Source organism: Arvicanthis niloticus, chromosome 17 (assembly GCF_011762505.2).
Source record: "Arvicanthis niloticus isolate mArvNil1 chromosome 17, mArvNil1.pat.X, whole genome shotgun sequence".
NCBI lineage: Eukaryota > Metazoa > Chordata > Mammalia > Rodentia > Muridae > Arvicanthis > Arvicanthis niloticus.
Genome location: NC_047674.1, coordinates 62,441,723 through 62,456,150, shown reverse-complemented (window position 1 = coordinate 62,456,150; position 14,428 = coordinate 62,441,723). Strand labels below are relative to the sequence as shown.

Here is a 14,428-nt window from a genome sequence, read left to right as displayed (position 1 = left end):
AGATGCAGTACTTATACCCAATCATTGGACTGAAGTCAGTGATGCCTATGGTTGAATTAGAAAAAGGATTGAAAAAGGTGAAGAGGAGTGTGACCCCATAGAAAGACCAACAGTCTCAACTAACCCAGACCCCAGGGAGTCTCTGAGATTCCAACCAGAAGCATATAGGACAGATCTGAAGGCAGTGGTACACATACAGCAGAGGTCTGCCTGGTCTGGCCTTAGTGGGGGAAGATTCACTTAATCTTGGAGAGACTTGAGGCCCAGGGAAGGAGGAGGCCTGGCCAGGGGAAGCACCCTCTCTAAGGCAAGGTGGAGAAAAAAATGGGATTAGTAACTGTAGGAAGGGGGGACTGGTAGGATGGGCAACAACTGGAATGAAAATAAATGAAATAACTTTAAAAACAGCAACAAATGTTCCAATTCAAGTCCACATATATGTCACAATTTAAGTCTACTCCAATGGTCTTTGCTTCATTTCCCATATAGAGTTGATATTTTGAAAGTGTGGTAGCTAGATGCCTTAGTACCCAAGTGACAAGGCAACAGTAATCCCCAAGGATGATCCTTCTCCATCTGAGATTGTACTTTGCCCCATTCTTGTGCCTATTGTCTAACTATAGACAATACGATTATGACTCATGCTACTAATAGGTCATCATCATACACCTAAATAGTAATGTAAAGGGAAATAATACACAATCTGAAGAGTTATTTAATAACCTTTCTGTTCCTTGTTTTTACTTACACAATAGTTGTTTATAGACAAATATTGAGAAATATTTTGTCATTTTAAATCTTAAAACTTATCAAGTGTTCTTTCTCCCCCACCTTTCTCTCTTTGTTTTCCTGTCTGTCTGTCTGTCTGTCTGTCTGTCTGTCTGTCTCTGTGGTGTGTGTGTGTGTGTGTGTGTGTGTGTTTAACGGAGTGTCTTGAATATAAAAATACTAATCTCAATTACTGAACATAAAAATGCTTTAAGTTTGTGATACCCAAGTACCATCTTGGCATAGTAGAACCTTTGTTGTTAAAAGAGAGATTTATAGAGAAGATGCATTATATGGAGCTGGTGTCTTTTTTTTTTTTTTAATTTTATAACACTTTATTAAGAAGAAACCTACATCAGCACTTCTATGTAAACAATGACAAAGATCAAGGGAAATACATCAGGAATCATGTAGACAGTAATATACATTGTCCTTTTTATAATCACTGTATAATAGTTAAGGAGAGTCTAATTCTTATTAAGCAAACATTTTTGCATACACAGCCTTCTTTTTATTTTTCCATGCCTTTATCATTTGTTTGACTTTAAGCAATTCTTCCTGGATAGCTTTATCTCCTGGGGCTATCTCCTGTGCCTTCTTAAGATCAGCCAATGCTTGATCATACTCTTTTAATCCTCGCTATCCTTGTGCTTCTAGGTATAATGCTTTAGGATTCGAAGGGTCCATTTCAAGAGCCTTCAAGCAGCTGTCAATTGCCCCCTGCCAATTTGACATCTTCAACTTACAAGTATCAACTTAAGGCTGCAGGTTGTAGTCTAGATATATCTGCTTTCTCAATAACAGCCTTCGAACTATCCACGTACTTTAAAACATTCACATATTTTTTTAATAGCCATCTCCCAGTTCTGAAACGTAAAAAAAATATTTCCAATTTTTTAAGTCTTCAGATATTAATAAAATTTTATCTACATCTTTTAAATCTATATCTGTATCCTTGGGGAAATCTGGATGATTATCACCAGAGCCATCTTTGGGGAATATTCCCCAGTCATTCCCTTCTTTCAATTCTCCACATTCTGCAATGACAGTTTGGCAGGTTTTTCAACATTCACTTCAACATTTTCAAGCATTCTTGCCACACTGAGTCTTTTTATTACTTGACCAAATACCACATGTTTCCCATCCAAATGAGGAGTTGGAACTGCTGAGATAAAGAACTGAGAACCATTTGTATTGGGGCCTGCATTTGCCACGCTCAGCAAACCCTCCTGATCATGCTTATAATGAATTTTTTATCTTCAAATTTTGTTTTTTACCATAAATGCTCTTCCACCTGACCCATTCTGATTTGAGAAATCTCCACCCTGAATCAAAAATTTCTTAATAATTCGATGGAAAGAGCATCCTTTAAAATGGAGAGGTTTCCCAGTTGTGGCTCTAGTTCCTTTTTGTCCTGTATACAATGCACGGAAATTTTCTGCAGTTTTGGGAACAATAGCTGCAAACAATTCTAAAACAATTCATCCAACTCGCTCCCCACCGATGTCCACATGGGTTCTCAGAATTGGAGGGCTTGGCTGCTGCAGATGGGTGGGACATCTTCATTGCTGGCACTGAAAGCAGGACATGAGTACCTTGTGAGCGAAAGGGGCTCCTGGTGTGACTCTTAAGCAAGTACTCTTTAGCACCACACAGACACAGACACACACACACACACACACACACACACACACACACACAGAAAGAGAGAGAGAGAGAGAGAGAGAGCATAAGCACTTGATAACTTTTAGTCTCACTTGATATTGAAATGTTAAAACAATGATATTCAATACATCATCTTTTTTTTCTTTTTTTTTATTTCTTTTGTTTTGGTTTTTCGAGACAGGGTTTCTCTGTGTAGTCCTGGCTGTCCTGGAACTCACTCTGTAGACCAGGCTGGCCTCGAACTCAGAAATCCACCTGCCTCTGCCTCCCAAGTGCTGGGATTAAAGGCATGCGCCACCACTGCCCGGCAATACATCATCTTTTGTTCATTTCTTCTCAGTACACAATGCTCATGTCAAAACATTTCATTTAGTGGGACACCATTATTCACTGCCACTATCAAATGTAGAGTGGTGGACTTGCAAAGACAGAAGGCAGGTAGACTGACAAAAATCATTATAGACTTGATAGAGAATATAATTCTTTCTGACAAGGCTTACTAAGACTGAACCTTGAGAGATGGAATAAAGCTGGGTTAAAAACCAAGATATGTAAAGTTCTCCATCAACGTTGGGTTAGTGGATAATTACCTTTAACTAATTCATAACATTTTAATTCTCCCAATAAACAAGGTAAATTTTGTAATAGAAATAAAAGAATCCAGTCATATGAACACAGAAAATAAGAAAGAATTAGCAGGTTCAAGTAAAGACCTGAGAGGAAGAAAGTCAGTTAGCAGGTTAATGTTGAGACTGGTGTTAGTGATCAGCATCACAGAGAATTATCAGTCCACTGTACACATTACTACACTATAGCGGCCTCTTATAGAGACAATATCACATGTCTAGTTGAAGTCAAGGCATCTGTGTCTATTACTGTATCTAACAGCAGCAAGTAAAAAGTTTAAAAAAATCAAAGCATCCTTTACTTTATGGTTTCTAATGAAGTGCCATTTTGTTTTAAGGGCCTGCATCAATCTTGGGAAAAATATCTATTTTTCCAAAGTCTGTAACAAATATGCTGGTATATAGTTGACAAAATTTTAATCATCTTTTTCAAAACCAAAAAAGTAGTCTTTTCAGTTTCTTAATGGCTTTAGCTGTATGCCTCACTTTGGTTTCTCTCAACTCCTATGGAATAGCCATAAATGTCTATGGTAATTGGACCTATGGCCTCACACATCCTAAGCAAACAATGACCACTGAGGAGTATTCCCTGAAAATAATGATAATTTTGGAAGCATCTATTAAATGTCTCCTTTATTACATTGAGGATACTGGTCACTTATTGTGGCCTGGGATTAGCATTTATTCATTTGCAAAGAGTTATTTTCTCCCAAGACATTGTCACACTATCAGAGTACTGTTGTTACAGGTAGGCAGGTCAAGTTTGTAAAGAGGTACAGGAATCATCTTTATGTTTTCTAAGTGGTGTTATGCATTCCTTCTAATATCTGTGGGTGTGCAAGTCTGAAAACAGTATACTTACCAACTGTTTTCATCTCGTAAATATTAGGGAACTAGTATAATCAAGAAAACTAGTCTTTCTTTTCTTAGTTATTTTGTTTTCATCATGGAACCCATCTAATCAGTATGAGCTATGTCAGTGGAATATGCTTTACAAGATTCACTTTGAAAACTCAATCATCTGAACTAAAAACATCTTCTTTAGTGCTATAATACCATAATATGCATTATATAAAAATGCAGAGGGTGGTGGGCTTGTTTATTGCTGGTATAACAGCTTTAATTATATTAATTGCTAGCATCACTGCTTCTGCAATTGCTGTGACACACAAAGTTAAGACAGCTACTTTTGTTAATCATTTAGCAAAAAATGTTACGAATATGTTGAATATAAGAGGATTTAGATAGGCATTTGGAAGACTGGATTAATGTTCTTTATCCTATTCAAATTACTGGAAGTAGGTTCAGAATTTAAGCATAAGGAGCCATCTTGAGTGTCAAGCCAAATACCGTTGGATTCATGTTAGTCCTAAATTTACAGTGGTAGTCATAATTAGGAAGAAATTTAATGACACGTGCAGTGTATCTGGCATAATTCTAACAACTCTCTGGAAGTTTAAATGATACATAGGGAGCTTATGAATTTCAAGAATGCTTCTCTGTTGAGTGTTGATGCAATAGATATTGCAGATAAAATTACCCATGGCCTGATGTCAATATTTCTATTTTGGTCAAGCTTCAAAAATGAATACATTTAAAGGATGAAAATCTCAAATAAAAACTGTGGGTTATCTTCTGTACTGTGTCCCGGGGCGCTAAGTCTGTAATAACTAGAAAGTCTTTCATGATAATTCACTGGATATAACAACTTTTGTGTTTTTCCAAGTAAAAACAAAGCATAAACTCACTGAACTGCCAAGCAAATAAAACCAAAGTGATTGATGATCATCTCCAGTTTATAAGAGGCAGAACATGGTGTCAGAATAACAGGTTTTTTTTTATCTGATGAGGTAAATTTTCTAAGGAGCACAGAATGTTCTCTGATTTCTTTTATGAGTCCTGTTTCTTATTATTATTGTGTAAAAACTATTGACTTAAAAGGCTGGCACTTCACTCAGCATCATTAGTGCAAAGGTTCAGATGATGAATAAAGTGTCTTCATTGGAAGCTTTGTTCTTTCCACATGAATGACCAGAGCTATTTGGGATCAGATACAATGGAAAGAGACATTTCCTGCTATAATATTTAACCAAGACAGTAATCTAGAAACAAAGATAAAAAATGATGAAAGATCAGCCCCTGGATCCAGAAGAATGTGACACAGAGCTCAGCTCTTACAATGCACAATAAGATGGTAACACATGTCAGGCCCCTAGTAGCCTGAGAATCTCAGGCATCATGTTGTGTTCTGTATAACTCTGCATAGTGACACCTAGAAATCTAATTTTATGTGTTTAGCCTAATACTATTCACACTTGTTTAACCCAATGATCTCTTTGTACTTACCAGAAACACAAAATAAAACCTGCATTTTGTCTGCCTGCAGTGTTTCTGTAACACATGTGATATCTAGCTGAAGCCTTTCAGAAGGTTATTATTATGGGAATAAAATATGTATTTTATAAATTGTATATAGTAAGTTCAAAAATTGTCCTTTTATGCACTCACCACTTTCTGCAGACTCGCTGGGCAAGTGACTTTACCTACTGAACCATGTTTCTAGCCATTACTTATTTTATTAATATTGCTTAATATGTATCATCTTTTCTAACCAATCAACTTTGAAGCGAGGAATTTCTCCCCTCTATTGTTTATACCAGGGGTCAAGAATAAAGAATGGTATAGTTCTAACATCTAAAGAATTTGTGGCCAGAACAAAGAATGTGATACTTTGGGAAGTTGTTTTAGTGCAGTGGGCACATTTAATGGGCACAAGTTTATCAGTAAGAGTGCTCATGATTATTTACTGATTATTATAGACACAAAAATATATTCATTTCCTTTAAAGTGAGGATAAAAAGAATACTCACAAGTCTTTGCAGGTGGTTTTACAATACAATTATGACCATGGGAAAACAGACTATTATATGTTCTTTTTGCAGGATGGGCCCTGCAAGGTTGTAATGTGTACTGTTCCTGCATTCATCATCTACTGCATACATATTCCTACTTAGACAATGTAAAGTGCCCTGACTGAGTAGAAATATGGTCTCTGTTTTCAAAGACTACAATCTAAAAACAACAAAAAAAGATATAAACATTTAAGATGGAAAGATAAAAATAACTACATTAAATAATAATTTATTATATAAAATCCCTGATCAATAAAAACAAGTGTGCCCACAAGTTTCTACTAAAATTTGAGGGGGACCAAATGTAAAAAATTAATTCATTTTATGATCTTGAAAAAATTTGTCTCCTTTACATTGTTTTCTTGATCTAAAAGTGAGAAGGTTAAACTAAAGCTTTCCTTCCTACTCTAAATGTTTTGTTGCTGTGATATTATGACAAAATTTCCCATTATATATATATATATATATATATATATATATATATATATATATATATATATATGCGTGCATATATGCATGTTTAGAGAAGAAAAGCTTGGAAGCTGTCTTGTGTGTCTGTGTGTGCATATGTGTGTGTGTGTGTATGTGTGTCATATTGGATTTATTTTTCTTTTACCAAAACAAGTTGACAATTCTTTTTCTTATATTCAGAGCTCATGAAATTGTTCCAGATGAAAAATTCTATGTTGCCATTGTAGGAAGTGATACAATTGACAAAGAATGCCAAAAGCAATATAAGGATAGAAAAGGGATAGCTTTAACTCATACCAGACACTGGACTCAGATTAAGCATTTTGAAAAGTGGCTTTGGTAAAATATACTCTCATTCATGATGATTTTTCTACTGCACAGTGAACGGCTTCTCTTATAGCACTGAAATAGCCAGTTTCTTAGCTAGTTACATACAACTTGGGTTCCATGATTATTTTCTAAATTACAGAGTATTATATCATAAAAGACAGAAAGTTTGCAATCTATTCTGGGTAACAGGGAACTATATTTAAAAAAAAAAGTATGGGTAGCTTTGAAACTCAAAGCAGTAAGTATAGCTGCAACCAATGAGGCTTACATTATGGATGGGATAACACAAAGTACCTAGATATTTATGAATGACTTTATTATTTTTGAGATATAGTTCTGATAACTAAAATTTACTACTTTGTAGTTTAGAATAGAGTGCTACATAATATATTCACAATGTCATACTACATTATATCTTTCTAAATTCGGTACATTTGTAGCTTCCCTTCTCCCTCATACTCATTAGTTTACATGGTGCATTTCTTTTTATAGCTTTTGACATTAGAAACCTACTTTTATTATCATATCAAGAGTGTGTCTTCTGAATTTCATGAATAGCTGAATCCTGTTTCCTCCATTCTGTACTCTGTGTTTTAACTGGCACATTTAATCCATACCTGTTCATGGCTGGTGAAATAGAAGGTTCTCTTTGTTACCAATGCATATTTCTGCTTCCTTTTTCCTTGGTTCCTCATATATTGTCACAGAATATATCCTTGCATATTACTCACATCAATAATGATGCATTGCAGTGCATATATGACTTTTAATTCCTATAGAAAAGTGGTCAACAAACCAAGCATAGATAATTGTTCTCCTTCGCATCATTTCATGGACTTCTGCACTGTGTTTCCAACCTTACTTCATGTGGATTCAGTTTGCTGCTACTTCCTTTCACTCTTCTTAGTATGTTTGTCAAGGAAATCTATGGACAAACTCTGAGCATTCTTTGTTTGAAATTGTTTAATCTTCATTCCTGCAGGATAGATTTGCTGAATACAAAATTCTTGACTAGTAGTATTGTATTTTTCTTTTCTTCCATCTACTGCTTTCAAAAAACCAACTGCTCTTTCTTTCCTTTGTGGTTTCTGCCATTATCTGAATACATTGTCAGAGTCAAAATTTGTAGATTCTGAATTCTTCTCTTCTCTTTTGTGTTCGTCATTCGTATTTTTCTACTATAAAGACTGCATTGAGACCTAAAAATGAAAATATATTTCTCAGTTTGCATAAATTCAGACCAGAATTGTATACCCAAGGCATTATAAGCCCTATAAGAATTGGAGAAATACATTTCTTATCACCATCAGAGACTTTTAATCTGTATTGGCAACTTTACATTCTAATTTATTGCATTTCTAGTTCTGGAGTCTTGAATATTTTGAAATCATCTTTGCCTCCATTCAAATTTTTCCTCAAGTTTTTCTAATATATTCTACCTCTTCTGGGACAATATGGCCAAATGTTCAGTTATCTGCAGATTTTATTTTATATTATATCTTGGGTTTTTTTTTGTCACAGTATCAAGAAGTATCACATGGTTCATGTTAAAACAAAATAATGTTTTTAAAAAAAAAAAAAAACAAGACAAAATAGCAACAAAAATACTATAACAACATCAACCGCACACCAAGTTCCATACTTTTCAGGTAATTGTGAATTGACTATTGCACCCTTTCAATTAAATGCTTGTATTCCTATTCTTGTCCATGAACTCTTACTGTTTTTCCAGACTACATATGATCTTCCACAGTAGGGTGTGACTGGAATGTGACTTGGTATGATAATAACCTTGTTTTTTCAATTGTACATATCAGTGTCTTGAAGCAAGAAAAGATAGCATATCTTAGGTGGTCAATAAATACTTGTTGATGCAATGAATAACAGTTTATGTAATTCTCCTAGTAATCACTTTGAGCCCACATCAGATGGTTTATTATAAAGGGAAGAACACTACCTGCATCATTCCTCTGCCTTCCTGTTTGGTGGTGTAACCTTTAGCCATCATCCAAAGCTTAGGAAGCCATACTTAAGGATGCAAGGTATTTGTAAAACAACTGTGTAATACAGAAATAAGACTGCATGCTTCTGAAGCACAAAGTCAGTTACTATCCTGATCTTCACATTGATATTATAGGGGCAAACCTTCTGTTGTGATCTGCCCTAATCAATCACCTTAGCCATTCATATGCCTGTTCTTTTCAGATGCTACTGAGGACACTGCATTGTTGCTGGTATCAGTTTCCCTGTGGAATGTAAGAAAATTTCAACACCATAGAGCACAGCTTTTTTTTACACAAAGACAAGAAGAAAAGTGTAAGGGAAATTCAAATATATATCTTGTATAGATAATTTTCATTTACAGTTTTACCCTCCAAAGTTCATATCATTAATCAAATGTCAGAATAGCGTCTGGCTCTATATGTGAAGATTTATCTTGATTACATTAATTGAGTTAGAAACATTTACCCTGAACATCTTTTGAGCTTCTATCTTAGACTACATAAGAAATAGAAAACAAGCTGAACAGAAAACAAACAAACAAACAAAAAAACATAGCCCTTTACTTTTTGACTGTAGATGCAATGAATTGTACTCTTAGAAATTGGACCAAAATAAACACTTTATCTGTTAAGTTTACATTTAACTCCTTAGGTATTTTATTAGAGAATAGAAAAGTATGACTAAGAAATACCTACCCCCCTTTTTCAAAGTCTTGCCATTGAGCTTCTAAGTTTTTACTCTGTTCTACCCCATTCTCTATCTTTTTTCTTAATGGATAGGTATGTTATAGGCTTCAAAGAACCCCTTATTATCATTTTTCTAAATGAACATAATATTAAAACAACTAATAACTAATATTAAGCACTTATTTCTATGTCTATAGATTGGTCAACTATCATCAAAGAAGCTTCTTTTTGCAGTAGATAGAGATACTCATATATATTCATATATACTCATATATGATACTCATATACTCCATAGATACTCATATATGCCATAAATGGAACTTCTATATCATACCCTCTGCACCCAAAGCCTAGTGATCATTGAAAGAAAGGGGTCAGAAATTCTGTAAAAGTCATAGGTGCTGGATGATTACAACAAAATACTGTTCACCTCAACAACAGGGCAGTTGCAGATATGAAGTCTCTGATATTTGACAGTACAGACAAAAGCCACTCAAACCCAATCAATAGAAAAATCCAAGCATGAAGATGGAGGGTACACATGAATGCCCACCATTAGCTGAGTAGCTATTTGAAATTGACATTAGCTGGTTAAGGTTGTGTTCTATAATTTTCTTGTGGAACACCACACAACAAAACATTTTTGGGTAACAAATATATGACTTGATGTATTTAATAAATAAAGAAGATAATACAAAGATGGCTGTGTAGGGAAAGGATATGAATACAGGAGTATCTGAGGAGAGCAGATGAGAATGTGATCAAATTACATTGTATAAAATTCTGATAAAGCTAATACAAAGTATATAAATGTATGAATATATATGCTTATATTCTCCAACTTTGATTGCTACTATTTACATGTCTTTGTCTAGTTTATTTATTCTAGGATATAAGAACCTAGGAAATCTCTAGAAGTGTCCATTAATGCTGGCAGATGAAGTAGGCTTTGAATTATTGTTTTTACCCATTAATTTATACATTTGTTTTCTTTATATCCTTATTGCAGACCTGTCTCATCTCAGGCCCCTCTTATCTTCTCCCCTAAAGAGAGGGAAGACCTTCTTGGGTGACAACACACCATGGCATATAAAGTCACTGCAGGAAGGGGTGCATTCTGTCACATTTAGACCAGACAAGACACACCAGTTAGAAGAGCAGGAGCACAGGCTTGCAACAGATTAAACAACTGCTCTATTTGTTGGGGTACCCACATGGAGACCAAACTGCACATCAATTTCAAATATTAGAAGGGTCCAGGGGCTAGGTCCAGACCATGTATGTACTTTGTTTAGTAGTTCAGTATCTGGGAGCTCCCAGGGGTCCAGGTTAGTTGACTATGATTGTCTTCTTATGGACCCGTGGTCTTCCAGGTCCCTCAAACCTACCCCCAACTCTTCCACAAGACTCACCAAACTCCTTTCAATGTTTAGATATGGGTCTCTGCATCTGTTTCAATCAGCTGCTGTATAGAGCCTCTCGGAAGACTGTTATGTGAGTCTCTTATCTGTAAGCATAACATAGTTTCATTAATTGCTGGGAGCCAAACCCAGGAAGTTACCCACTGTTCTGGCAAGCCTAGTCAGTACAAGGTTAAGAAAGGATGTTCATGGGTCTCAGGTTCCAGGAACTTAAAGAACATCTGGTACTTCCTGGGAGCCAGTTAAGACAGTGGGATGGTCTTAGACAATGAGAATTCAATAGTGGGATAGTCTTAAGCAATGACCCTTGCCTAAACTTCTCATTTTGCTGTTTCTTTATAATCTGCCTCCTGAAATTAAAGTTAGAGAGCTTGATCAGAACCTTAGACTTGCTCTCCTCTTTTGTGTCTCTTTTTCTTTCATTCTTTCACCCCTTTCCCTAGGGTCTCTTTGAATAACCCATAGGCCGGGGCAATTAATCGTGTCATGGATTGATGCTGATGATTACCCATGGGATGGGTCTTAAGTTTAGCCAATCATTGCTTGGCTAATCTATCTTTGTTCTTCTACTTCTTGTAGGCAGGATAAATTTGGGGCCAAAGGTTTTGGAGGTGGGTTGGCATCCTTAACCATCCACTGGGTGTCCTGCCTGACTACAAAAGGTAGCCATTTCCATCCTCTCCTCCAACCCTTTGTGACCAGCTATCCCCATTTTTTATTCCTCTGTCTCTTTTCTTCCTCCTTATGCCCTCTTTCACCCTTATGTTGGTCTGTGGATTGTAGTATGTCTATCTTCTATGTGATAGCCAATAGCCACTTATAATAAGTAGGTACATATCATGGATGCCCTTTTGGGTCTAGATTTCTTCACTCAGGATATTCTATCCATTTTCCAGCAAATTTAATGAGGCCCTTGTTTTTAATAGCTGAGTAGTGTAAATGAAAATACCCACTGTGTAAATGAACACATTTCTTTATAAATTCTTTGGTTGAGGGATATCTAAGTTGTTTCCATCTTCTAGCTATTATGAATAAAACCGCTATGAAGACAGTAGAGCATATTTCCTAGTGTTATGGTGGAACGTCTTTTGGGTGTATACCCAGGAGTGATATAGATGAGTCTTGGAGCAAAAGTATTCCCAATTTTAAGAGAAACCACAAAAATTTTAGAATAGTTGTATACAATGGCACTCTCACCAGCAATGAGGTGTGTCCCCTATTTTCCACCTCACCAGTATGTGCTGTCATTTGAGTTTTTAGTCTTAACAATCCTGATGCGTGTAAGGTAGAATCTTAGAGTCATTTTGACTTGCATTTTCCTGATAACTAAGACGTTGAACATTTCCTTAAGTATTCCTTGGCTTTTCAAGATTCCTCTGTTGAGAATGCTCAGTTTAGTTCTGTACCCCATTTTTTTAATTGGGTTATTTGGTGGTTTTGTGTTTAACTTCTCAAGTTCTTTATATTTTTTAATATTAGCCCTCTGTCTGGTACAGGGTTTGTGAAGTTTTTTTTGCAAATTTGTAGGCTTCCATCTTGTCCTATTGATGGTATCCTTTGTCTTACACAAGCTTTTCAATTTCATGAGCTACCATTTATCAATTGTTCATCTTAGTGCCTGATCTATTGGTATTCTGTTCAGGAAGTAGTCTCCTGTACCAAGCAGTTGAAAGGTATTCTCCATTTTCTCTTCCATTAGATTTAGTATCCAGGTTTATATTGATGTCGTTGATCTACTTGGACTTGAGTTTTGTGCTGTATAATAACTATAGATTCATTTAAATTCTTCACCACAAAGATAGCCAGTTTAACAGAACCATTTGTTGAAAATGTCCTTCTTTTTCTTTGCCAAAAGTCTACTAAATATTTGTTGAAGGAGAGTCAAAAACATCTTCCTTGATTCTGATTAAATCATATAAGGTCTTAAGAACCTTTGTGATTCAAAGACTCTAAGGAAACTTTTTTTCTAATTTATTACATGTCTTTTTTATTGGATATTTTCTTTATTTACATTTGGAATATTATCCCCTTTCATTGTTCCTGCCCCAAAACTCCCTATGCCATCCCCCATACAGCTGCTTCTATGAGGGTGCTCCCCACCCACCCAACCACTCTGGCCTCCCTGCTCTGGCATTCCCCTACACTGGGGCATTGACTCTTCACAGAACCAAGGGCCTCTGCTCCCATTGATGCCTAACAAGGCCATCCTCTGCTACATTTGCAGCTGGAGCCATGGGTCCCTCCATGTATAGTCTTTGCTTAGTGGTTAAGTCCCTGGGAGCTCGGGTGGGGAGTGGTATGGATGGTTGATATTGTTGTTCTTCATATGGGGTGACAAACTCTTTATGCTCATTCAGTCCTTTCTCTAACTCCTCCATTGGGGACACCATTGAGAACCCCATGCTCAGTTCAATGATTGGCTGAAAACATCTGCCTCTATTTGTCAGGCTCTGGCAGAGCCTCTCAGGAAACAACTACAACAGATACCTGTCAGCATGTACTTCTTGGCATCCACCATAATGTCGTGGTTTCATATATATGGGATGGATCCCCAGGTGAAGCAGTCTTTGGATGGCCTTTCCTTCAGTCTTACAGAGCCAGGAAAGGATCTCTTAGTTTTAGGTAGAGTGCTGGCTAGAGATAGCCAGAGACCCAACAGATATCCATGCCTGCGAGGGATAGCATATATTTTGCTGTGCTCCCAGACACCAGGTTCCTAACACACAATCTAAGACCTCCATTTGATCTGTGCCATTTAGTCATGAAGGGCAACACCCCTACCAACCTCTCCACAGGTAGAGGGCATGACTACAGGTCTCAGAGCCTCGAGAGATTTCAACATTAATGAGATACCTAAAGGCCAGAGGGCATAGCCAATTAAGTATTCTTTCCCAGACCCTCCTTTTTACAAACAGTATTTAACCAAAGGCCCACTCTGGGAGTGCAGGGTGCATACAGATTCATCTATCATCTGCCATGAAAATAAAACCCTTTTGGAACCAAGGACTTTATTGTGTCTTTTGGGACCCACTGTGGGGAACCGCGGAGAAGGTCTCAACTACCAAGCTTTGTTTAATCTTTCCTGAAGGACTTCTCTGCATTCCAGCCATGGGGACCACTGACTCAACCAAACTAGCCAATCCAGCCAAGGGAGTAACAAAGAGTCTCTCTCCTGTGGGGCACTGTCAGGGCCTCTTTCTCTTCACCCCCTCTTGTTGCATCTCTGTTCTGCCATGGCCCCCCAGTGGCATCTGAAACCCCCAGAATGGAGGCCACTGGCCTCCGGGTCAACTCAAAAGGCTCTGCTCCCTGAGGGAGCTTCAGACTGAGTTCCCTCCCCGTCCAGGGGTGCCCCAGCTGCTTCTCACAGCCCAGTGTCCACCCGTCACTTCGTGGAGGGGGCTCAGTCAAATTCCTGCGCTCCTCCCACTCTGAGCAGTGTTTCCAGTTGACTGAGCCATGGCAGATGAGCCGGGACCAAAACTCCCCACAGCAGGATACATGACTGCCTTCACTCTCAAGCTAACATCCCTGTACAGTCTCTG

At 37.1% G+C, this 14,428-nt stretch overlaps 1 pseudogene; it reads right to left on the bottom strand.

The window, feature by feature from the left end:
* Positions 1-1,245: 1,245 nt before the first annotated feature.
* Positions 1,246-2,328, bottom strand: LOC117722157 (peptidyl-prolyl cis-trans isomerase D pseudogene; annotated as a pseudogene).
* Between the last annotated feature and the right edge of the window lie 12,100 nt (positions 2,329-14,428).